The sequence below is a fragment of the Diceros bicornis genome, chromosome 22 (genome assembly GCF_020826845.1).
Source record: "Diceros bicornis minor isolate mBicDic1 chromosome 22, mDicBic1.mat.cur, whole genome shotgun sequence".
Taxonomy (NCBI): domain Eukaryota; kingdom Metazoa; phylum Chordata; class Mammalia; order Perissodactyla; family Rhinocerotidae; genus Diceros; species Diceros bicornis.
In genome coordinates, this window is record NC_080761.1 from 35,527,347 (window position 1) to 35,531,835 (window position 4,489).

The 4,489-nt window shown below is 39.3% G+C and overlaps 1 pseudogene; it reads left to right on the forward strand.

The window, feature by feature from the left end:
* Window positions 1-2,042: 2,042 nt before the first annotated feature.
* On the forward strand, window positions 2,043-2,572 carry LOC131420068 (group XIIA secretory phospholipase A2-like; annotated as a pseudogene).
* The last annotated feature ends 1,917 nt before the right edge of the window (window positions 2,573-4,489 follow it).

Consider the following 4,489-nt stretch of genomic DNA (forward strand, 5'->3'; position numbering starts at 1 on the left):
GAAACATAATCCTGCTAAAAATATAAAGGTGGAGAAAGGACAAGTCCAGCTCTTTTATATGAATCAGTGAATTTAAAATTTAGAATTGAATCTCTGAGTTCTCCATTGGTATCTGTCTATAGTTTATGTATGCGTATGTACGTATGTTACGAATGTGCAATATTATCCTACTTCCAATGGTATTATCAAATTAGATTATAAAATCCCTTAAAGGAGACCTATTCTGACTGGCTTAGAGATGAATATGCACTTATAAATTACGTATTCTTAAAATTTCAAGAAATTAAGAAGATTGAACTAATACTTTCAAGGTACAAAAAATGTATTCTTATAGAAATCACTAACCAAATGTTTTAAGAATTCAAGTTCAGAAAATCTTAGGTATGTCTTTGACAAACAAGACTCATTTAATATTATTTTAATAAAAATAGCCATGTCTTGGGCAGGCCCCGTGGCTTAGCGGTTAAGTGCGCGTGCTCCGCTACTGGCGGCCGGGGTTCAGATCCTGGGCGCGCACAGACGCACTGCTTCTCCGGCCATGCTGAGGCTGCGTCCCACATACAGCAACTAGAAGGATGTGCAACTATGACATACAACTACCTACTGGGCCTTTGGGGAAAAAAGGAGGAGGATTGGCAATAGATGTTAGCTCAGGGCTGGTCTTCCTCAGCAAAAAGAGGAGGATTAGCATGGATGTTAGCTCAGGGCTGATCTTCCTCACAAAAAAAAAAAAAAAAGCCATGTCTTCTGTTATCAGTGTTAAGTATATTACAAGTATATATTTTTATTCTACTTGGGCATGTTGTCCCAACAAAAACAAGTAAATTAGTACAGGTTTACTAATCAAAAAAAACTAGGATTACACATAATCGATGTGTAAGATGGTGAAAAATGTAAATTTGTGTCTAATCAAATTGAATCATTATTCTGACAAACTTAAATCAACAGTTATTATGTTTTGTAGTATGTTATCTTGAAGATAGTTTCCAAGATCTTTAGGTAACTTAAAACCTTGGACTTATGCTAAATTAAGTTAATTAATGAGTAAGCATTAAATACTTAGATCATTTCTAGTAAGATAGAATACTGAAGCATAATTTGAAGTATATACACTTTTTCCTCTTATTTTTATGGCACATAGCTGCCGTGTATATTGGATCTGAAGGAAGGGGATGGCTATAAAATGTTGTGAGATGTACATATTCATGAGCTTAGCTAGTCTGCTACAAAATTCTGGTGTATGAAAGAAGTTCATAATTACCCACTTTATAGATTTTCTGGGAAATAGAAATTACTGTGGTTAAAAATTATAATCAATATATGTCAAAGAGACTCTACTAGGAGCAATAGTGGCAGAGAAGAACAATTTTGTATGCAGGGCACACAGGATGTGTTTTTATTAAGGAAAAAAATAATAGTTTTGTTCTAAAGTAAAATTCCTACTTTTTCCAGAATGAGAAAGAGAAAAATGCATGGCGAAACCTAAATGGATATACAAGGTTGTAGAAGGCTTGTGGAAAGGGAATTTCATTTGTCATGGTCAAAGCTGCCTTAAGTTTGATGGGTTTATTTTTAAGACTGTTTAAAAAGAGCTAAGGTTAAGTGCGCACGCTCAGCTGTGGGGGCCGGGTTCGCCAGTTCGGCTCCTGGGCGTGCACAAAAGCACTGCTTGGCAAGCCATGCTGTGGCAGCGTCCCATATACAGTGGAGGAAGATGGGCACGGATGTTAGCCCAGGGCCAGTCTTCCTCAGCAAAAAGAGGAGGATTGGCAGATGTTAGCATAGGGCTGATCTCCTCACAAAAAAAAAAAAAAAAAAAAAAAGAGCTTTAGTATTAAAAATTAATAGTGATGCAAAATTAGACTTTGATTCTCTCTCTGTAAAAATGACAAGATTGTCTTGGATTATTGGTTTTCTCTTCATGGAAGGTCAGAAAGGACGTTTCCTGGCGCGCCGGGGGGCAGGCGGCGTGGGCGCGGAGCCGCCGCCTAGAGAGGAGCCCGCGGAACGTGCGCGGCTCCGGGACCCGTGGGCCGGCGCCCATGGCCCTGCTCCTCCGGCTCCTCCTGACGGCCACCGTCAGGGGCCAGCAGGAGGCCCAGACCACCAACTGGAGGGCCACCCTCAACACCACCCGGAACGGCGTCCACAAGATAGACACCTACCTGAACGGCGCCCTGGACCTGCTGGGGGGCGAGGACGGGCTGTGCCAGTGCAAGCGCCGCGACGGATCTAAGCGTGTCCCACGTTACGGTTATAAACCCTCCCCGCCGAATGGATGTGGCTCTCCACTGTTGGGTGTCCATCTTAACATCGGCATCCCTTCCCTGACGAAGCGCTGCAACCAGCACGACAGGTGCTAGGGCACCTGTGGCAAAAGCAAGAACGACTGGGACGAGGAGTTCCAGTACTGCCTCTGCAAGACCTGCCCGGGCTAGCTGAGCACGCGCAGGCGTGTGAGACGACAGTGGAGCTCCTGAGTGACAGTGTGATACACTTAGGCTGTAAGCCGCGCCTGGACAGTCAACGCGCCGCGTGTACATGTCGCTACCAAGAAAAAGCTGATATTTAAAGAAGATGCTGACAGGTGGTGACAGCAGATGAGGATGGAAGAACATAACCTTTGACAAAGAACTGATGTTTTTACAGCACGAAGCTGCCTTATTTTTGTGAAAGGATTACGACATTAAAACTTCAAGCTAAAGAAAAAAGTGGGGAAGGTTATCTTCCTGGACGTTGCTCCCTAGTGTGCCCAATCGTCTTGACCAGTCTCAGAAAGAGGTACATGTTAAGGGGAGAATTTTTGAAAGAAAAAGTTGTAACTCAATTTTCACAACCATGTTTACCAAAAAAATGAGATGAAATGTAAAATTCATCAAAAAGTATGTTCAGCATTATTTTATTTGGAAATATGGGGAGATCTTCACCAAGTATATTTGTTTACTATAAAATTTTAAGTATACATTTATGCCCGGAAGGATCTGACTTTTTATTTTTTTCTGTTTTAACTAACACATAATGTGCTGTTTTTCTGTAGCCCATTGAGCATATGAATGTCACACTTCTTTAATGACAGGACCAGTTAGGAGGACAAGGTTTTCATATCTGTTTCTCTTGTAAAATTGGAACCCTCAGCTGGTGACCTCTTAGGGAGCAAAACCAGGATATCTAAGTATTACATAAATACCTGTACAAAATTCAGAAGCACAGCCACTCCCATTTTAAGTCTTTACAAGCTGAACTGGAAGAAGGAAAAATATGTTCTGGAGAAAGGGCCACATTCCTAACTTGGAACATCTGTCATTGCTGAGAACTCAGTAGCTCCCCAACTGAGACGGCGGCAGCTGTTCTGCTAAGAGGCACATCCTCGGTTAGACAAGGCGAGTGTAACCCTCATGGCTAAGTGACCAAACTCTCCTCCAATTTAAATGTTTGGAACCCTTAATTGATACTTTTCAGACTTTTAAAAAGGTACAGTTTTATAAGCCATTATCAGTATTTAATCTTCCACATTTACTATTGAAATACTTGACATAATAAATTAAGTAAATTAATAAACTAAAGGTGTAACATAATAAATTCATGGATTTTCTTGGCAGCATTGACTTTCTCAAGAAGACAAGCTCAAAATGTCTTTGTAAAATATTTAATTCATGGTCATAAATTATATAAATTATATACAAAAATTAGTAAAAAAAAAAAAGGATTTTTCTTTACCTTCTGAGTAATGGGCCTAAAAGGCAAAGATACCCTGTCTTATCAGAATAATTAATTGTGCTTTATGTTGACTTTATCATGTCCTTGGTTATTTAACAAAACAAAATCTTCTCACTTTTGAAAGAGCTAAGGTTATTCACAATCACGTTACTTCCTACGTTTACTTTTAAATCTTTCAGTGTGACATTGATTAAATGGGTGGCTGAATATTGTTACTCACTCTTGTGATCCTACTTAGTCAAGTGTTCAAACTTCCTGACAACTTTTGACATTTTGCCATCCCCAAACCAAATCCCAAATGATATATTTTGTGCCTAAAACTGTCTATGGGATCTCCCAGGGCCTCTGGAAAATCACAAGAATTTGTTCTTTCACCTCGTAAAAAGAGAAGTGCTAAAAATAATTATGTTTATTTCATATGTTGTGAGTTGCATAGGAAGCATTGCCAAATCGGAAGAGATGCTCAGCCTTCCCTATGTTAAATGTGCATGGGTAAAAATATTAATATAAAAATTCCAGAAATTATGTGCTGAATGGGAAGTTATTAGGGAATCATCAATGCCCTTGCTGTCCATGATGTTTCATTTATGAGAGTCCTGGTGCTGCTTTGCCTGATTTTATAAAAAAATCTAGTATTTTGGGTCATAATTTCAGTTATTTTTTAAAATATTAACCTGGTTACAACTTTACTTCTTTAATTGAATCCAGTATATTCCAGGGAGTGGTTTCCAATTAAAGATTTACATCATTTACCTATGAAGCTTTATTAATG